Source organism: Mustela erminea, chromosome 14 (assembly GCF_009829155.1).
Source record: "Mustela erminea isolate mMusErm1 chromosome 14, mMusErm1.Pri, whole genome shotgun sequence".
In the NCBI taxonomy this organism is placed as follows: domain Eukaryota; kingdom Metazoa; phylum Chordata; class Mammalia; order Carnivora; family Mustelidae; genus Mustela; species Mustela erminea.
This window is the reverse complement of record NC_045627.1, coordinates 20928082-20950152: the sequence shown is the minus strand read 5'-3', so window position 1 is coordinate 20950152 and position 22071 is coordinate 20928082. Positions and strand designations below refer to the sequence as shown.

The 22071-nt window shown below is 43.0% G+C and overlaps 1 long non-coding RNA gene across 1 annotated transcript in view; it reads right to left on the bottom strand.

The window, feature by feature from the left end:
• LOC116573682 overlaps nt 1-21019 on the bottom strand; it is a 34404-nt gene extending 13385 nt beyond the window's left edge. The window contains exons 1-2 of the long non-coding RNA XR_004278935.1: nt 20155-21019; nt 9002-9117 (exon numbers count right to left, since the gene is read on the bottom strand). This is a non-coding gene — a long non-coding RNA (uncharacterized LOC116573682). The remainder of the gene's footprint in view (nt 1-9001; nt 9118-20154) is intronic.
• Nucleotides 21020-22071: the final 1052 nt, after the last annotated feature.

Below are 22071 nucleotides of genomic sequence, written 5' to 3'. Positions count from 1 at the left end.
TCCAATTTGGCAATGGATTCTTAGAAGTGACTCCAAAAGCATAAACTACAGTAAAAGGAAAAAATAAATTGGAATTCATCAAGATTAAAACCTTCTATGCACTGAAGGATACTATCAAGGAAGTGGGAAACAACCTACAAAACAGGAAAAAATATCTTCAAATCACATCTCTGATAAAGGTCTAGATTATAGAAAAAAGAACTATTACAACTCAACAACACAAATACCACGCTCAAAAATAGGCAAAATGAACAGACATTTTCCCAAACACATACAAATGGCCAAGAAGCACTTGTAAAGGAGTTAACATTTATTAGTCATGAGGGAAATGTAAGCCAAAATGACAGTATCATGTTACTTTACAGCCACTAGAAAACCTAGAATTTTTTAAAACCCAGGGGATAAACAGTAAGTGTTGGCCAGGCTGTGGAGAATTTGGAACTCTTGTACATTGTTAGTAAATGGCGCCTTTATAGAAGACAGTGAGTTGGTATCTCCAAAAGTTTAAGACATGACTCAGCAATTCCATTCCTTGCTATGTTCCCAAAATAACTGAAAACAAATATTCTAACAAATACTTATATAGAAGATTCACAGAAAAGTAACCAAAACCACCACTATTCACAACAGACAAATACAACCCAAATCCATCAAAAGATGAACAGATAAGCAGAATGTGGCATATCCATGGAATGGCCTACATTTAAATGAACTATTCAGTAGTTGAATAGTGGACTCTGAGAGACAAGCAGCAGATTGGCTGTTGCAGGAATGGGTACAGGGTGGGGAGTGAATGCTTCCGGGTATGGGGCTTCGACTGGGGGCAATGAAATGCTCTGGGATGAGAGAGAAATGATGGTTCTCGATATGCTGAATGAACTAATTTTTTTTAGTACAGTTTTAAAATGGTTAATTTTAACATATGAAATTTACCTCAATAAGAAAATGTATAGGATACAGCATAGGACAGTTTAAAGTACATCTTAGGAGAGGACTGACATATGTAATAATATAATTGGCAACCAACATAAAAAAATGCATACTTTAAAACATACCAAAATCATCAAATCTTTGTATAGTATGAAAAAGAGGAAAACAACCAGAGCTAAGGTTTATATTGAATGCTTATGGGAAATGTAGATATTGATATTTTATTATTAGCTCAGGCAGATTATGCTATGGTTAAAAAAATAATAAAACATCAATGGCTTACAATAATGGTATTTCTTCCTCACATATCTGTCAACTGATAGCAGAGTTCAGGTTGACTCCATGAAATTTTTATTCCAGGAATGAGGCTGAAGGGACAACTTCTTTCTCTATTTCTTGGCAGAGGGAAAAGAGAAATAGTGGAGCCAATCCCAGGCTTTTAAACTTCTGCTCTGTGTGGCATATATCTCTGCCACTCATGCTCCTCTGGCCAAAGCAAATGATTCAGCCAAGACTGACCGCCGTGGGGTCAGGGGTCTACTTTCCCTCTGAGAGGGGGACTGCAAAACATATCAATGAGGATGGGTAATCCTATCACAGGGACACATAATACCTGGAAATTACATCTAATCCATCATTTTAAAGGATAAACTATAGGAAACAAAGGGAAAAATCCCTATAACATGCACAACAGGTATCTTTAGGTCCAAGAATACAAACTTTTTTTTTTCCCCCAGTCTGGTAGATACCCCCAAATTGTCCTATAAAAACGCTATAGTAAGTGACTTTCCCACCAGAAATACATCAAATGCTACTATTACCAAACTTGTTAAATGTTGCCACACTGGTTGGTAGAAAAAAACACTTCATCATTCTTCTATTTTTTTGTTTATGAGAAAAGTTGAACCTTCTCTGTATATTTGCCATTTGTTTCTCCTACTCTATACACTACTTATTTGATAATTTAAGATGGATAAAGTTTTAGGCTGAACAGAAAATGGAGTCAAACTCTTAAAATTCTTTGTTATCTGCTAAAAACCAGATCTGAGGCTTAGTCAGTGTGGCTAAGGCCATAAGTAAAGAAAAAGGATCCCAGGCCTGGGGTTTATGTCTGACACAGCAAGTGCCAGAATTTATTCTGTCTCTTTTTGATTACAATATGTTTAAGTACCATCCCAGCAAAGACATAGGTTACCAGACATGGGAGAGTTCACTCCGGATAAAAGCCTAGGTTCTACAGATTGTGAAATATGAATCACAGACCCACAGCATTGCTGGTAACCCTGGGGAAGAGGTGAAGGTCCCTTGATCTTGGACTGGCATGCCCCACGTCTCTGACACTGGAGAAAATGCAAACTGTTCGGCAAGGCTCTTCCTGGCATTTTGCTGTAATGCTCCCTCCACTGCATTTCCCAAATTGTTTTCTATAGAATATTAAGTTCAGTAGATGTCACAGAGGAAAAAGGGGTGAGTAACAATGTGGTTGAAGAAGTTTGCAAAAGACTGCCTATACTGGATCCTGTCCTCAAACAGACTTGCTAGCTGTGGAAAGTTGGTGAGTTCAGAACCTCTCTGGACTCGGTTTCCTTGTGTTGACAATGAGGGTAATATTAACACCCATGTTGCAGACTTGCTGTATTAAACAAGTTAATTCAGGCAAAGCTCTAACCTCTGGCACCTATTTGAGCAGTAATGATTTCCTACGTAAAGTAATAAATTTCACTTTGAATACCAATGCAGTCAGTATTTGCTTATCACTTTTGTGACAAATGTGATGTACACTATTAAAAAAATAAAAATGATTAATAAGCAACAGGTAAGCAGCACTGGATAATAAAAGAGAAACTGAGAGTATACATTTTTATAGGAGATGCTCAGTTTTGCTAAGGAGAAACAATAGGTCTGACAGACCTATTCTGTAAAATGACGACCACCTAAGACCACTGGCTATTATTTCAGTCTCATTCATGACAAGCTGAATTTTCTCTCCTTCTCTGGAAATGTCTTTCATCGGGAAGCAAGAAGGAAGAGAGAATCTCCAGAAGTCTCAGCCATATTCTTTCCCAGATCCCAGCTGAGACCAGAATCGTGGCCCTCTTCATGCTAAGAGGTGAGGGGAAGCCCCAGAACATCCTGTTCCACGCCCAACCACCCGGAAGAGTGGGAAGGGGAGGGCCATGAGAAGAGAGTGGAGCTCTGCCTCCTCAGACTCCACAGACCCTCAGACATGACACAACCCTCAAATGCCAGTTTGCACATAGGAGCAGCAGCACTTTCCAAGCACAAGGCTCTGGAGTCAAACTGTCTTAGATTTGTACCTAAGTATACGCGAGGCCAGCTGTAGAACTTTCCAGAAGCTACTACAGAAACCTTACCGAACACAGGACCATGTGGCCGAATGGGGCAAGACTGCTCACACACCTGCCTCATCACATACAGAAGGTTTTGCATAAATAGTGGGACCTTCTCAGTACAGCAATCCTCGTATAAAATAAGTATCTTCAAAGAATAGCTAATGCTGTTATTTAAATGATCTCAAATTTCTTGCATTAGAAAGGTAGTGATAAAGATGCCGCCACCTTTATTAATTTGCTAATGCTCTGTAACAAATAACTGTGCGTCTCTGTGTCCTAATCTCCCCATTTTACAAAGATGTCAGTCATACGGGATTAGAGGCTCCCTCTAGTATAACCCAATCTTCACTAATTACATCTGCAACAACCCTATCTCCAACTAAAGTCACATTTCCCATTAATCTGAATCAGCAACATTTTGTCATGCAAATTTCCACTTCCTTCAGAGAGGCTGCTGGAGGCAATATAATACTTATTCTACTCATAATCACTGCTAGTAATAAAGCCCTAGCTGTGTCCCTGGCACGAAGCCACCACCTCACCACATTGTCCCTGTGCTGACCATTGAAGGAGGGTTACCGCCTCACCATCATACAGAGGCTTTAAGAGACTGGCTTGGTCCAGATCACACTGCTGGCAGGTGCAAGGGCTGGGACTCAAAGACAGAGTTTCTCAATCTTGATCCCAAGAGAAGAACCATAGCCCTCTGCCAGTCGGTATGCTGCAGGGAATCAGGAAAGACACAGGAGTGGTATCAGGGCTTCTCAGCTGTAAAGACCACTTATGCCAATACAGCAGCCCACCAGGTAGCATAGGATGGACAGCTTATCTCATTCAAAGATGGATCCTCTTAGATTGATGTATTTACCTTGCATCATAATCTTGGATGAATTATTAAATTATTATTTTCCTCATCTTTTTGTCACAAGTGCTTCTAAGATAGATCATGGGGGTAAACAATAACACCACAGCCAACATTCAGTTTGCTGACCCTGCGGGGCGTCCCAAGTGGGAAGATAGGGAGAAGCCTCCAGGTCTGATGATAATTAACTCTACCACTTTCCCCACAAGTTAGATGACATCCTTTGTATGGAAAGTTAAAGGCCATCTGGTCCACCCTCCCCCAGGGCATGCCAGCCGTTGTCCTTTCCAAACAAAGCTTCTGAGCTAGAACTGGCACCAGTCTCAGCTGAAATGTTCTTGAGGAAGAGACTAGGAACTGGCCTCAGCACAGGGGGACATCTCACTCCAAACAAGCCACTCTCCCATGCATGGGGTCTACAGGTGGAACCAAGTCCTCAGCCTTCATTACAGTAACCTTTCAAGGTAGGAGTGCACACAGGCACCCAACTCCTGTCACAGAGAATGTCAGTTTCAAAACAGGATTTGCTTCAAGTGAAGCATGTAAGAAACATCAAAAATGCTCCATGATCTTATTTCTCTAAATCACCTTCTTCTCTTAAGATGGTTTGCAGTGAGCACAAAGGCTATTACTAGTTCTGATACAATAACAGATGGGAGTATGCCCCCCCAAATCATGTTAATGCCTTTATTAAACTAGGTGCAACTGCATACAGTAATTGCCAAATGACTACAGAGTGACTGTGAAATCCCAGGGGTGATGAATGTAAAGATTAACCGAAGAACCACCCTTCAATGATCCTCAGTGCAACCAAACCCCACCTGCCAGCCTCCGCAGAGCACCCAGAGCCTGCCTCATCCTCTCCAGGACACAGCTGTGGGCTGAGAGCTAGCCCTCTACCCACCCTAGCCAGGACCTCCCTCTCCCTAGCCCCCCAAACCCGATCCATATGTGCTATCAGCATTCAACTTACTACCCAGCACAGAGAACCTACTTGAATACTGACATACCCAATTTAAACACTGAACTGACCCCTGCCCTGGACCCCCAGCCCAGGATGCCCAGCCCAGCTCTGCACCCTCCCCAGTCCTGCCCAACCCCCAGCCCCAGTTCTGGTCTCCCCAGAAGCAGACTTAGCGGCTCATGTCCTCTCCTCCTGGATTGTGCAAGAACAGGCCTGCTACTAGCTGAGAACAGCCCCCGATCTTTTCAACAAGACAGAACACTGACCCAAAAGGACATTTAGTTACTGTGCCCTGCACAGAGTATGCCCTTCATCCAAGTTTACTGAATTGAATTCATCAAATTTCAACCCCAAATAACTGCTCCCAGGTTCAACCTCAAAAGTTAGCTTTATCAAGAAGATGCAAAAAATTTAAAAATTAGAAACACCAATATTCCCTAGAAATTCTGATATGAAAGAACGCAAAGGACACTTGAGCCAATTCATTTATTTTATACAATTTGTTATAAAAGAATGTCAGTGCAGTCCCATAGCTTGCCTAACATCAAACAGGTTCTCATTGGTAAACCCATGAAGGACCTTCTTTCTATCCCTAAAGGTCTGTGAATAATGAATGCTTGTTCGTGAACAGTGTGATAAATTCTGCACTATGCACTGAAATAAGAGATCATACCCCACTTCTATCCCAATCTCCATGTAGCAACTCTTCACAAAACTGTGGTCTTAATTTAAAGACACGATGGGATTTCAGGCCCTGGGATGGGGTCTGTGAAGTGTCAAGGTTAGATAGGCCTCAGAACCCTCCAGCTACCACTGAGAGCTTAAAAGTCAGCCAGAGCAACCAAGACAAACACTGAAGAAAAGGGGTTTATGCCACAGATTCACCGGGAGTTTTAACAAGACAGAGAACGGCCCTAAAACAGAAGGCATTATTTATAATCCACAATGTGTTTGCCGAAGGTTCATGAGCCAAAACCCAATGAAATGCCTATAAACTACATTGTTACCCAAATCCCCAGTGAAATCAGAAATTTCCTTACCCTTCCTAAAACTATCCATTCCTCTTTTACCCATTCCCCTAGGACACAATTAAGTCAGCAGAGAAACTGTGAGTATAGAAAATACACACGTATTATGGGAAACAAATATGAATTAAGTTTCAGTCATCAGTCCTTTGATGCTCTCTATCATCTGCATGAGTGAACCAGCCAGAAAAGAAATCACTTGGCAAGAGATTTTTCCAGCCCTAAGATGTTCCACATGCTAATTAAGGGCTCTGTTAGGGGCCTGACCTTCAAGGACGAGGTGCTTATTAAACCTCTTTGGTTTCTCCCTCTGACTGAGACAGGATTAGATTTTAAAAAATTGTACTTAAATGTTAATAAGAAATTATTTTAGCTCAGAACTTTGATGTTGCTTGTGGACCGTGGATATGAGATTTCAACTTAACATAATTGACAGGTTGCTCCCCATTACCTCTCCCAAAATGTGGCTAGAAATTTTTGTTTTGTTTTGTTTTTTTTCTTTAAATTTTCTTTTCTTAAAACATTCTATCCTGGTGTTAATCATATTTTGCTTATTTTATTATAACTAAGTACATTTTCTTTTTTGTATAATTTACATAAACACAAGTATTAGGATCTAAGCTAGAAGACCAAGAGACTTTTCAAAACAAGTATGACTCCTACAAAAGCAAAGATCAGATCAGATGCCAGATTAAATGAAATAATAAAGTTGTTAAAGCAAGGAAATAAGTAAAAAGGAAAATATGAGCAAGTACCCAATAACCCCACCATTAAAGTATTAATGAGCATAGGCATGGTGTTTCCCTAGCAGAGCGTTGAGGATCACCTACACCAGAAACACCTGGGCTCATTTTTTGACCACGGATACCAGGCCCCCACCTTCCATGTCTTGTATCTCTGTCTTGATAGTCTGCATTTTAATAAATTCTCTCCTAACTAAAAACAATGGTTTTTAACAACTGCTATTACAAAGGGACACAGAGCACTACTTCCAGCACGACTTCCCAGTTTCCCTAAGTACCTTCCATCTTAATATCTGGGGAAAGAATTCTGCCCTTGAAGGGAAAAAACATTATTTTATCCAATTCCTTTACAATATTACCATGTACAAAGTAAAATCCATAACCATTTTAATAAGAAAGGAATTTTAATATTTTCCAATAATTTCTAACACATCACCTGGTTCACTTCTTTATTTAGCAATATAAAACCTGAAAAGCAGAGAGGTAAAATCGGGGGGGGGGGGGCATCTTAGTCCCGTGTTCACCTGTACTGAGCATAGAGGGCTCCTGGGAGAGGGGATGATCACTAAGCAAGGGTATGTTCAGAAAAAATGCAATACATCTAAAAAATGGAGTCTGAAATAGCTGCGAACCATTTATCCTAATATTGAATATGACAAAGGTTTCTTATGGGGTGATGTGGGGAAGCCAGGGGTGGACTCAGTGGAGAGCTACAATGGGGAGGACAGCATCTCCCCCAGATCCTACAGCCCTGCACTTCGCTGCAGCTGTGAGCATCAGGCCACACTAACACGCTCCCAGTACACGTTTGCTTGGCGAGGCACCGTGTGAGAAACACAGCCCCTAAAGCCAAGGCCTGAAATAAAGTGTGCTTCAAAAGGCTGATTTTGGTTCTTGACAGACCATTACACTCATACTCCTGGTTGGTCTAGGCAAACATTTCTGCCATTACTTGTACAAAGGGGCCATCTCTGCCCACAAGTATTTATAAAACAATTCTGGAACAATTATAGGAAAGTTGAGGACTCCTGTGGTACAATCAGCATAAAGCTTTTCTTTTCCTTATTGAAAAGATGGTGAACAAAATTAATTCTGCCTTCATGCCAAGAGGTAATGAAATAAACACTGTTACATTAATGTTAATATGTGACTTTTAGAGTCAGATAGTCGGTAATCATGTTTTATGAAATACACGCCTCATTGATGTCAGCCCCAAATAAGTTATTACTTCTGTTCATTAAATGCACAAAAGTACATCAGGCAAAATTAGATTATTTTATAGCAATCTATTTCATTAATTTTTTACCAATAAAGTAAGTACTGAAGCATAATTCCTCTTCAAGCACAATTTTAAATTGATAGCCTACTCATTTAGAAAAGGACACACAGCAAGGAGTGACCAATTTAAATGGATACTTCCTGCTATTAACACAACTGCAAGTTATTGTGATTTGTCACCCCTGGAGAACCTTCATGATGAGAGAACCCTCTGGTAAAGGAACTGGCTCCTCAGAGATTCTTTTCTGGAGGGGTGGGAGGTGGTGAGTTGAAAGTGGAAACTAAGTCTATCCTTACGACATTGACTGTCCAAGTTTCCTGATGGTAAAAAGAAATTACTCCTTTGACAAGATCTGGCAATCAGGTCAAACACTGAAAGTCCAGAATTCAAAATCAGTGAGGGTGCTTCTGTGTGAATGGAGGGAGCTACCTAGCAGCCTCTTTCTCTGTGACTGGGGAAAAAAAAAAAAAAAAAATCAAATTCCAGTGAGTTATCCACTGGTGTTTCAGTATGGTTTGCTAACGACGGAGGAGCTGATTTTCTACTTTAAAAACTTCCCACCATGGCAGCACATGGTGCTGCCTCTGGGTGTCTGAGACCATTTCTATTGGCATTAGTAACTCCAGAGTCGATCTCTGAATTATGGAGAACTTGGTCTTATATGGTATAAAGCATCATAATACCTCTCTAAAATACTAAATTGAAAAAACTTCTGTAAAAAGTTAAATTGTAAAATATTTCTGCCCCCAAACTTTTGAATAAGGGATTGTGGGTCTGGGTCTGTATCCTTACCTGGACCTGTTGCTGTATGTCAACCAAATCACCATTGTGGCCTGAGGCTTACCTTCACACCCTCATGGGGAGGGCAGGTAGACAATTCCGGGCTCGGGCAGGAAGCATCCAAGGGGCTGTCCAGGGGCAATCTCAGGAGGCCTCATGGGATGATGGTGAAGGTAAGATCTGAAAGGAGAAGTGCTTCTCTCATTACAACAGGCAGGAGCACAGAACACTACCCCCTCCACCCTGGCCAGTGTAGACAGCCAAGCAGGTATGAAGGCAGGAACACGACCTGTGTGAGAACCTAAGAGCATGGAGCACAGAGAGGACGGCAGAGGGAGGAAGAAGAGGAGTTCAAGTGTACAGGTGTGGACAGCCCAAATTGTGGAGAAATTTGATTTTTATGTTAAGTGTTCTGAACAACAGGGGTTGTATTTAAGGGAGGGGGAAGACATGACCAGATTTATCATTTTAAAAGATAACTCCGAGGCAAGAGAAAAACACAGAGGAAACTTAAATGCCTACCACTAAGTGAAAGAAGTCAATCTGAAAAGGCTGACTTCTATATGATCCCAACTCTAGGACACTGGAGAAAAGCTAAAACTAGTAGACAATTAAACTATCGGGGTTGCCAGGGGCTAGCAGAGGAGGAATAAACAGGGCCATGAGACTGTTGTATATGACGGACTTAAGGTCATTTGCCCAAACCCTTAGAAATATCCCAAGGGTGAATCCTCAGGGGAAGCAGGGACTCTGAGTGAGAATGAAGAGTCTGTGTAAGTCCATCTGTTATAACAAATGTGCCCTCTGTTGTGGGGTATTGGTAATGGGGGAGACTATGCATGTGTGTAAGGGCAGGGCATATTTGGAAACTCCTCTCGCTTATACTGTGAACCAAGAACTGCTCTAAGAAGATAAAATTGTTAAAAAAAAAAAAAAGAGGTAACTTTGGCTGATTTGTAGTGAATGGACTAAGGGAACAAAAGCAGAAACAAGACCAGCTTGAAGGCCTTTTCAACAGAACAAGAGAGAAGAGGAGGTGGATTGTAGTAGAGTGGGAGGTAAGGATACAAGTCAAAATTTTCTTCTTTTTTTATTACTACTTTTTTTTAAAGATAGAAAGCACGAGCACATAAGTAGGGGGTAAGGGGCAGAGGGAGAAGGAAAGACTCTTAAGCAGATTCCATGCTGGACATAGAGCCCCATATGGGGCTCATGATCTCATGACCCTGAGATCATGACCTGAACCCAATTCAACAGTCAGATGCTTAACCGACTCAGCCTCCCAGGTGCCCCGGAAGGTAACATTTTAGAGGGTTAATCATGGAAACTTCTTTAATGGACTATGGGAGTGAGCAGGCAATGAGGGATGGAGACCAGGGAGCAACACTTGGGGGAGATGTATGAATTCACCTTTGGGTACTACAGCCCCTTTCAAAATAGAGATGTAAGCAGGCATCTCATATATAGATCTGGATTAGGAAGCAAAGATAAATTTGGGGTCATAAGCTTATGGAAGGCAGTTAATGCCATCACAATGTGGGGAATTCACAAGATGACTTGGGGAAGGAGAGTATAAATAGAGACATGAGGTTGTCTGGGATCAAGACCGAGTCAACGATAAACTTTACAAGTCAAGCAAAGGTTAATAAGAGAAGCCAATAAGATATGAGGAAAAACAGAGAAAGACAGAGAAAAAGGTACTCCAGAAAGGTCAGCTCTATTTTGTGCCACCAAGTTATCCAAGACGATGAGGACAGTGAAATGTCTAAATGATCTTTGTTGTCATTTCTAGCTGGCTGGCCGATCCGTGGAAAGGATGAAATATGGTTCATCCCACCACTACTGTAAGCTATCGGGTACAGTTCATAAAAAGCACAGAGTTCAGAGCCAAAGCCTAGGGCAGGTACTCCCTCTGCTCCCCCATCCTCCAGGGAGTGACACCCCCCCCCCCCCGCCCACACTGCCTTCAGCACCAGCATGAATAGCTTCTAAGAAGCCATCCTGACCAGCTAGGGGCTGCATGTCCCTGTCACAGGCCTGCTTAGGAGACCTCACTCCTTCCCGTCATCACATTCCATTTATGGGATCATGCAGATGTATTCTGCTGCCAGGTTTTAATTCAGTGCAGGGGAGGTGGTGAGCTGCAACCCTGCACCCACAATCTCCAGTATTAGAAGCATGATGGGTGCTCAACAAACATCTGTAGATAGAAGAGACTTTCTTTTCATTGGCGAAGACTGTGCTGTGGCTGACAATGGGTGGGTTTGCTTTAAAATCAGACCAATGTAGTTTGGGCATCACCGAATGGCTTGATGCTGGAACAACCTTATACTTAGACTCAAAATTACAAGTGATAGAATTTAGAAATCGCTAACTAAGGCCTCCTACCTAAAAAAATTTATTTACCTTGTCTTAATAGAGGGCTAAAAACTCCCATGACATTTACTCCTTTGGCTTTAAAATTCTTCAACTTACACAGTTATTCTTTGAGAGAGGTCACATGTGTAGTCACTCTCAACCACACTCACGGTAGGACATATCAGAACAGTGAGTCAGCTCCCAGCAGTCCCAGGGGACATGATCGGGAGTGCTAAGATTTGGAATGAGAAGGAAGTGTTCTGACTACCAGGACTCCTCCTTTGAAGCTAGGACTCTACACAGTCCTGGAATTTGAATAAAAGATAAAGAAGAAGCAACAACCAATTTCCTTCCCTACATCATAGGAGTCAAGCAATGGTAAAAACAAAAACTAAAAACTAAAAAACTAGCTTATAGAGTTGTAAATTCCAAAATCAACTTCTGCCCTCACTATGGGCACAGGGCTAACAAGGAGCACAAACAGGACTCAAAAAGAGAATTGCATCACATGAAAGCCAAGCTCTTTTGACTAATCCATGCTTCCTCTGACTCCTGAAATCTGCGTAGGTAATTACCACGGAGAAACTAGCCCTCCCTTGCTCCTGATTCACACCCCTGCTCATAACCTACTATTTTCACATTTAAAAGCCCATCCAGAACACAGCCAAAGGTTAGTATTACTGATATTTTGTTTATTCAAACTAAGGACTGGAGTCAGCCAAAGACCTCGGTGCTAACACATTGTTCCCAGTTTGGTCGGAAATCCACAAAGATTTGATGCCTGCCTCATGCCAGACACTGAATTCCAGCAGATATATTACTGTATTTACCCACCACAGAAACCCACAGATCTCACGTCCCCAAACTTCTTCAGTTAGAAGACTGAGAGTCAAAGAAAAGAAATAATTTTGATAAGGCTGAAAACTGAGGAGTAATGGACAGATTTGCATCCATGCAAGCATAGAAATTAGTGAAATCATTCCTGGTCATAGGCGCTCTGCCACCAAATCTAAATCCAACAACTGTTAAAATGTTTTGGACTTCAGTTTGTATGTTTCTAGAACAATCTACTAAAACTGTCAAGTAAGTTAGTACCCCATGGCTACCCACAGCTGGCATCCAGAAGTTCCAGAATCAGTATTTTTTTAAGCATCAAAATGCCCCAGGGGCAATGGGTCAGACAATCTTCCTTCTCCCAATCCAGCTCCTCAGCAGTCAGCTGTGCCAATAGCACACAAATGTCTGCCGTTGCAAAACAAAGCACTCAGTACAAACCCCGAAGATTTGGGCCAACAGGATGCCAAATGGCTGGTGTCCTTTTCTCTTCACACATGTCTACCCTCCACCTAGAATGGTCTAGACCGTTTTAGACCATTAGAATGGTCTAACTCTTGTGACCTCGAGTAAATGTGGTCCTCATGAGGACAGATACTCGCTTTTGGTACAGATAAATTGTGTGGACACAGAACATGTTGCCAGCCCTCTGGGTGATAAATGACACACTAATACATACAAACTGGGATGTCATGTTCCTCTCATCGATCATTCGTAGAATCAGCCACAGGACTCCTCCTGAGCTCCATTTTGACCTATATGTCCTTCTAGGTGAATACCTCTTTCCTCAAAGATCTAAGTGTCCTAAGTTTGCAAGAAATGGTGGGGTTCCACATAACTAAGCCCCTCATTGGCCCAGGCAAGTGATGGCAGAGTCGGGGTCTTCCTAGTCAAACTAACCTGCAAGGACACCTGTTTCAAGACTCAGGGAGACAAACGCACCCCCTGCTGTCCTCATTTCCAATTCCTCTTAACTTTTCTATTTTCATGGCATCATAATTAAAATTACAGCTCTTTTATTTTCATAATATAACTAATACAGGTATTTCTTTCACAAATTTACCTTAATTTCTCATAAGAATCCTATCTTGTGTCTAATAAGAAACCTGTGAAAAGGCATTACAAGTTAATAGAAACTGAGAACCAAGTGACTTCCCCAAGTTCTGACCTTGTGGGTGACAGAGCCAGGACCTGGACAGCAATGTTCACCCCAAACCTCCTGCTTTTCTTGCCAGGACACGGTGGCCCAGACTCCCTGTGCCCACACGTTCTCGCTTTGGGTGTCAGGGAAAGAGGGCTAAATTCAGAAGGTGCCTCCTGGCTCCTGCCTGATGGCATGCCCTTGGAAAAGTCACCCAGAATCAGTCTCTTTCTGCAAAACTGAGAGAGGCCGGCACCTTCTCTGGACTGGGGTGCTCTTACAATCCACAATCCACTCTCCACCCAGTGGCCAGAACAGTATTTTTAGAACATAAATGCCCTTTGCTTTCCTACCTGCACCCTCCAACACTCTGACCTTGAACAATAAACAACTTTTCACTGTAATGTACAGACCCTACCTGATCTGGGCTGTGCTGTCTGCTCCATTGTGCCCCTCCACTCCCCTATTCCGTCACCGTCCTGCAGCCACAGCGGCCCTTTGCACGGGCCTCCAACAAACCAAGCTCACTGCTGCGCTCACAGCTCTTAGCCCTCCAGGGCAGCCCGTTCTCACTGTTGGGGTTTGAGAGGCCGCCCCGTGTCCTCTCTCTAAAGGAGCTCCTTCTCTGCCCTCACTCCCCTCCCAACCCATCGCCCCAGTGCTTCATGTCCATCACACTATCACCACCTCAATTCTATTTGTCTTTCTGTTTTTCATTTATTTCCCCCCTCTCCTCTCTCTACTCCTTAACGACAATACACACCCCCCCTGTCTTTACCCTCCATCCCTGTCTCCATTTTGTCCCTAATGTCTTAATGTCTGGCACCCGCTAGGAGCTCAAAGCATCTTTGTCAAATAACAAATCATCTGTAAAAAGACATATAAATAAAAAATATAACCACTAAATTCAGATCATAAATTTATGACTATTTGTTTTGATCTGGGCCAAAATTTACTGCCCTACTGCCTAAATCAAAACAAAACAAACAAAAACCAAAAAGACCCATAGTACTCCTAAGCAGATTTAAAAGACAAACAAGAAATTTTGAAGAAATCTCTTCTTAAGTATTAAAGCAACAACAGAAACCAAATATACCACCTGTGGGAAACCAAGGAGTCTTGAAGGAAGTAAGACCTGTGGGACCTCTGGTCACAGAACCTTGTTTAGGGATCACTATTACATATTTGGTTTAAGATAAGGAAACAGTATTTAATATTTCTCCTCGTTCCTCTAATTCAGACTTGATGAATTCAGAGCACCTACAGAAATTCCCTACCACAATCTCTTCATCCTGCCAGCCTCCTTCCTTGCCCTGCCTTCTGGGCATTCTTCAAAACTTGACTCTCTTGCCTTAGGCAGGAGAGAAAGAAGAGTTAGCCCTAGAAGGGAAAGCCCTACCTTTCCTCTGAGGGGACAAAGAAACCATGCACAGGGATGCACTGGGCTGCCCACAAAGTGTCCAATCAAAGACTCAGTAAGGGCCAGCACCTCATTCGCACTGATTCTCGATGCTCACCAACACTGAATTTTATAATCGTAACTAAGCCGCAATACCTCTGAACAAGAGCTATGTCTTCTGTTTCATTCTTATTCCCCAAAGCATAGGACTTATATCCAAGAAAATACCTACAATTGATTCCTACCCATTAACATAAATTAAGCATGTCTTATTACATTTACCTTTTCTGGTATTTCCCACATCTTTCATCATCGCATTATTAGGACTACAGAGAAAAGACCGAGTGCTAGCACATAAGATACTAAAATGCAGGAAAGTTTCTTTTAAAAATAAATAAATACAAACTGCTTTATGCACAGCTTGTAAAATCAGAAATTAATTGATGCAAATGTGCTGACACACATTCTAATGTCTTTATTTTCAACATCATTTAACAAATGCCGATCTCAACTATTTTTCAGAAGAGCCCTTTTCTTAATGCCTGTGTTAATGTGTTCATTATTTCAATATTTATGCTCATATAATACTTTTTCACAAGGAGTTTCTGGACTTTATACCCACCAAACAGCACAGAGAGGAACTTTTTCAGGAAGGAAGGGGTGTAAGAATAAGCAAAGGGAAGAATCCTTCACTGCCAATACTTAGGGAATATTAGTAATTCATATTATTCCTCTTCAGATATTGATTCCTTGGGATTCTCAGCGATCCAATCAGAGAATGTGACCACGTGCTAGTAAGTGATCTCCTCAGCCAACTTCCCCAAGGAACTTCCCCATGTAAGGAAATCTCTCTCATTTTAAAAGCATGCTCTCCATCACCTACCTTTGCCCTATTTAGGGAAACTTTTGAGGAAATAATTCTTATTGGCCTGACAAAACGGTTTTTGACCTCAAATACTTTGCTTCCCTAGCACTGCCTATGAGCTAAGAAATAGCAAGAAGCTAAAAAAGATTTCTTCAACAGCAAAAGGCAGGAACCCTTAGTCACACCTCTGTTTCTGTAGCTGCCTCTGTATTTACCACCAGACTGGGCTTCAAAATCCACAACAACTACACACAGAAAGCTTAAAACCCAGCCTGAGGAAACTAACCAAATATTTAAATGTAGTTTGGTCCTTTTAAAACAAAACAAAACAAAACAAAACAAACACTTAAATTAGCGTGATTTTAAGACACACTCTTCCATAATATTTTATTTTTGAATGTTAATAGAAAAATAATCGTATTTCTCAACTACCTGAAGTATACAACAATATTCAAAGAACTATCACCTATTATCTATCGATAAGTAAATATCCCTTTCGGAACTCACATTGAAGGACAACACAAAAGACTGCCTATGAGACAAGCATCTCAATGGCTAATCATACCCTCATTCATAACATCTGCCCTGGTAACTCCTGATTCAAAGCCTTAAACTTTGCTTTCTTAAAATACCATCCTCCCATCCCAGGCTGTTAAATTTCTACCATTTTCCACTACTTTCCAGTGATTAATTTTTCAGATTTTCAGAGGTTCTCCAGATATCACAAGCGACCTACTCAGACCTCATCTTTCAAGCCATGTAAGAGAGGTGTCCCTATTCAACTTGAGGCCTGTCGAATTCAGTTGGCAAAGATGAACAGAGTGAGCACGCAGAACATTCTGATAAAGAACCAAGACTAACACCTGCTGAACTACTCAGGAAGACTGAGGTCTTCAGAAATCCCTTTTTATAGGGAAGCACAAAAGAATCTATGTTAGAACAGGCATTTACAGCCAGGAATATTTGTCTCTAGAAACTGAAATTATGCTATTCTAGTCCACTCAGTAAGTACCCTGCTTTCATTTTCAGCATGTTTGTGAGCACATCTACATCATTTAGGGGGACATTAATAACCAACCTGACTTACTACCCATGAGTCACCATTCCCTTTCCTGGGTTCAAGTTTGGTGATTGGTAAACTATCTGGTATCAAGGTTTTCATTGCAATCACATAAAGAATTAGTTCAGAAGCTGCCAGTGAAGAAGACAGGTTGAAGAGGCCTTCGATTCCCTGGTTCAAACATTTAAAAACACTGCTGACAATTTTAAAAATAAATCTGTAAAACCTGTGTCAAATTCAAAAGCAAGAAAGGGGACCCTTTGGTAGAAAATAGGAACTGAAGACCACAGCACAGAGTAGGAGTTGAAGTTGCAGAAATCTGGAGGTACCTGAATATACATGAGGTTCTAGGGTTTAGCACTCATGCTTCAACTGGTTTTGAGGCCATATTTGGTGGAAAACTAGCCCCATGCTTCCTCCAAAAATAAAGGCCAAAGATGGAAAGCTATCTCAGCTAGAACAGAAACCTAAAACAAAAAGACTCTGCCCACTTTCTCCAAAACTTGATTTGAAAGCAGACTCTCCTTCAGGGCTGTGGGATGATTACATAACAGGATTATTACAAAGTACACAGAACCCCTAAGTGGCCCTTTCTTACTACTCACTTGATATGAGAACCTAAGGGAAAAGCTAGTATAAAAACTGGTCAGCACTGAAATCCCCATCCGAGGAAACTGTGAAAGAAATTAATTCCCACTGAAGATGAGCTCACACACAAAAACACAAAGCACTAGAGAAAACTGTCTGAAATGACAACTGACCAACCAATGAAACCAAGGAGAGATTTCTCACCCCCTGGAAGAGTAACATGCCCAAAGGAAGTATAAAGGACCAACTCCCCCAAACAGGCAAAAAAAAAGAACAAGTAAACTTAAAAAAGAAAAAAAAAAAAAAAGAAGAGAGAGAATGAACTTTTGGAAATGGAAAACCATTATAAAATTAAGAAAGTCATAAAACGGTCAAAGGATAAGACCATTTGAAAGAGCAAATTTCTGATTTGAAAGACAGACTTGAACAGACTATCCTGAATGCAGTATACAGAAATGGAGAAACATTTCTGTTTCCTGACTACAAGTCAAGACTTCATGGAGCTGTGAAGATCAAATATAGTGTAAAGACAAGTCACTATATATAGATAAATAACTCTGGAGAGAGAGAGAGAGAGAGAGAGAGATGTTAAAATCTCAGGGGACAATAAAGTTAACCTGTTAACACAAATAACCTGAGGTGAAAGCTCTGCTCTGAGCAAGCTGGTCCCTGAGGATCCTACTTTCCCCTGACCTTGCTGATTTGCAACCTCCTATATTATTCATACTCCAGGAGGCTCTTCCTACATAGTAACCTGCCTCCCCTTCTTTATGCAATTAGCTTGCTCTCTGTTTAATACTTTAAATTCCAAATCCATAAATTTGGGTAAAATATGCACAGGCACAAATTAGTTTCCTCTTAAATCTGCTTAGAAGGACAGACCTTCCCTTGGCTGTCTTAAACATGTCCTGGAAAGCTGAACTTCATGGCTGAATTAAAAGACCATGGTTTGCCCTGTGGTTAAAATTCTCCTTATCCTATGATCTTCTGATTTAAGCTTCAAAAATATTTTTCTCTGGCATAAAGAGACTTTTGATATTTTAGCTGTAATCCAAATCAATTCCTAAATTTATAACCACCTGATGTGTATATTTTACTCTGGTCAGTGAGACTCAAAATTTCTATAAAGACTTACTTCTTTCTGTAAATTTTCTGTGCCTGAGGCCCCTGTCTTTTAATGAAGAGTACACAAAACATGGAATCATACGACCACATGAGGAAGGACCTGGGCCACATTTATGAAGGGCAAATTGAAGGGAGCCAAGAGTTAGCATCTGGCATTTGTCAGTCAGCTTGCCAGGAGAAAGCAAAAGGTCTACCAAGGAGTTGCTGAGATGCCAGAAAATCTGCTTTAGAACAGGATTGTTCAGGATGATGGGCTACATGGTGGGAGAACATGAGTAAACACAGCGCTCTAGAAAGTCATTGCCAACCATCAAAACAAACCCATGGGATGAACCTGACTCACAGAAATCTAGACTCTAAATGGACAGAGTAGAATTACAGCAAACATATTCAGTCCCAAATGGCATGCCATTACAAAACCAAATAAAAGACAGTCATCCCTTGGGAGTCCACCATCCTTTCAAAATTTCAAAACCATCATGCATACATCTTTTCATTTGATTTCAAACAGTTGGGGAGGTAGGCTCAGGAGGTATTATCCCCTTTGAAGATGTATAAAACAAAGATTACAGAGATCCAATGATACAGAAAACATTGCATTGAACATAATAAATGCCTAGAAAGAAAGCTCACCATTAAGAATGATAAGGTTTTACAACAGATGCTCCTGACAAGTAAATTAAAAAAAAAGAGAGATGACAACTAGTATTTATTTTTCTCCCAATTCACTTGACTCTCTAAGTAAATATTAGCCCAATAGAAATATCTCATGTAAAATGAAACCTAATTCCCACATTCTTTCATGTCCTGTCTCTTTTGTTTCTTCCTTGCCCTTATTGTAACTTTCTGATATACGCATTTATTAACTGTTTATTGTCTGCGTTTCTCACTAGAACATACACTGCAAGAAAGCAGGCTTGTTGCCTGTGTGTACTACTACATCTCCATTACCAGAGGGCCATAATATAAGGTTAATAAATATTTGTGGATATGTGAAATAAGGACGAATACATTGAAGGTCTCATATGTTACATATTTCACAGACCATCTTATTTTTTGGAACTAAATGTCTGAAATACCATGAGATGATTAAGAGGTCGGTGATAAATTGCCGACACAATTCTATTTGCATTTGTACAGAAAAAAATGTGTGTTACGTGTTTAATGAAAGTTGGCTTTCAGGGGAAGGCCCAGTTGGGCACGTTTCTGCTGTAGTTCAAGGTACACTCCTTCATGGGAAACTGTTTTGAAAATGAGACCCCACTATCTCATTCCCTGACCACTAACTGAATGTTCTCAACAGGAAGGTCATGCTGGCTGAGTTTTATTTTAATCGAGGATGAAAATCTCTGGCTGCATAAAGTAGAGGCTCTAACTAGGCATTAATCCCTGAACTTTTAGACGCTAGACCAAGAAAGTGCCTGGTGAAAAGATACCAGCGGTTTACAGTGCAGAGACGCAGGTGTGGAAAGGGAGGGTCTGCATGGATCCGAGGGTCCAACCTCAGGTCCCACTTCTTCCCAGCTGTGTGACCTCGGGTCATTTTCCTTTCGTTTCCAGGCCTCCACTTTTCCTCTGGAAATTTGGCCATGCAATGTCTTCTCACAAGGATGCTCTGAGTGCTGACTGAAATCGCCTGTGAGGGTGGTGTGATTGATTATACCAGTGAAACTTGGGCTCATTCATTTGGAATCAAAGATAGTAAATCAAGGGCTGTGATTTTCCACAAAGTTCGGTGAGTATTTCTCAAAGGGGAGAAGAAAAATAATTTGGAAAACTTTAGATCCCGAAAACAAAACTGTTTTTGAAGCTTAACATCTTTTCCTTGCATTAAAAAAGCCAAATACCTGCGCATTGTCATCAAAAAAATAGGATCCTTTCAGGCAGACTCAAAGGCTCTCTCCAGTTGTCTGAGTTCGACTGAGGCCTGTCCTTACAAGCCCGTTTCGGAACCTCACAAAGGATCTGTTCCGGGCTTCAGAAACTGGATTGTGAGGAAGCGGCTTTGAAAGAAACCAAGGCAGACATTCAATTAACATGAATAGAAGACGGGTTTGGAGCACACTTCGCTCTACCCTGTGAGCAGCTCCGGCGCGGTCCTTGGGGAGTCCCTCCCCAGCCAGTGCAGGACAGAACGACAGTCAGCGTCCCCTAAGGCCTAGGGCGGTGGGAGACAGGAGGCTCTAGCGGCCCCGCGCTTGGGGTACGAGGAGAGGCGTGCCCGGAGGCAGGCCCGCGTCAGGGGCTGCGCCCCACGGCCTGGGCCTCACACAAGGCCCTGCACTTCGGAGGCCCAGCCGGCTGGACTGCTCTGCCGTCAGTCGTGAAATTCTTACACGGAGGCTCACAATGTTAGTTCCTCTGGTCCCGCAAATCACGCACAACCTAGAGGACGCCAGCGAGCTCTCCTCAAGAACCCGCCAACACGCGGCGCTGGGGACTCTATTCCCAGCGCCATTCCCCGGGACACCAGAGCTGTGGCCCATCCCGTCCCAACCGCGCACAGGTCCCGGCTGGCCCGCCTGCCACACCTGACGGCGCCCCGAGTCTCTCCCGGGCCAGCGCCGGCACCAGCAGCTCAGAGAACTCGCGCGTTCCTCACGCGGCCGGCGGGGTACGGGCTCGAAGGCGCGGGGCATGCTGGGGCCGGACGCCTCCCGGGCAGGAGTCCTGGGACGGAGCCGGGGGCGGGGCGCCGTCGCGAGAGCGTCGTCTGGGGGTAGAGGCTGTTCCGGTGAGCACACTCTCAGGGACCTGTGGGTCAGTCTGCTCTCCTTGATCCCGAAACCTGAGCGGCTCTCCCCCTGCCCTGCCTCCCCCCAGCCCTGCCCTGGCTCCCAGAGTGCGCATGCTCAGTTCCCCGTGTGCTTCAGGTCCCAGACAGCACACGAACTCTTCGCCGTCGGCGCCTCCCCGCACAAGCTGTCTTTCGACCCCTCCTGACAAGGCCTGGTTTCTGCGCTCGGCCTCAGAAGCAAAAAGGCGGCACTGTGGGCCAGTGACGCATTCGGATGAAACTTCCCGAACTGTTCCCAAATGCGAACCCTCCCGTGAGGCGCCCGTGCGCTGCGCACACAGTCCCTAAAGAGGCTGAACCGCGAAAGCGAGGGTTCCGGTGCCCCTCGCCCCGCCCGGCGCCCCCTGCCCGTTCTACCCCGGGCCTCCCCGCCCAGACCCCTCCCGTGCCCGCCCAGCCACCCCCCGCTGCGGCGCACACCCCAGCCTCCAGGGCATGAACTCGGGGTGTTATACACTCTCAAGCAGCACATAGTTCCCACTTTCGCTGAGAGAATCTAGCACCCTCACTCTGTTTCATTTAAGCGACAGTGTGTCCCCTTCAGAAAGAGGGAGCCGGGAACTTAGTTCCTGCGCGCCCTGGCCGCCCGCGGGAGGGAGTTTCCTGGCCGCGCGGCCAGGGGCGATTTGCGCGGGCCCACAGCGCCATCTAGGGGTGCGCGCTGGAGCCACGGCCTGCCGAGCCCTCTGCGGACGCGCGTGCTCTGTCCAGCTGCCCACAGGCTCCAAGTGCACCTGCCAGCTCCTTTCTCAAGTCACCCGTCCCAAGGTCTAGGATTAGGAGGGGTAGGAAATCTGCTGGGCGTAGGCTAGAAGAATGAAGTTAGGGACTCTGGCATATGAAAAGGGTCCATCTGGGTACTCCTGGAAGTTAGTCCTAGAGATGGTGTTCCCTAGGAGCACCAGTAGAAAATTAGTCTCAACAAGTTTAAACAGAAGAAGGTGGCATGGCCCACCCAGAGTGCAGT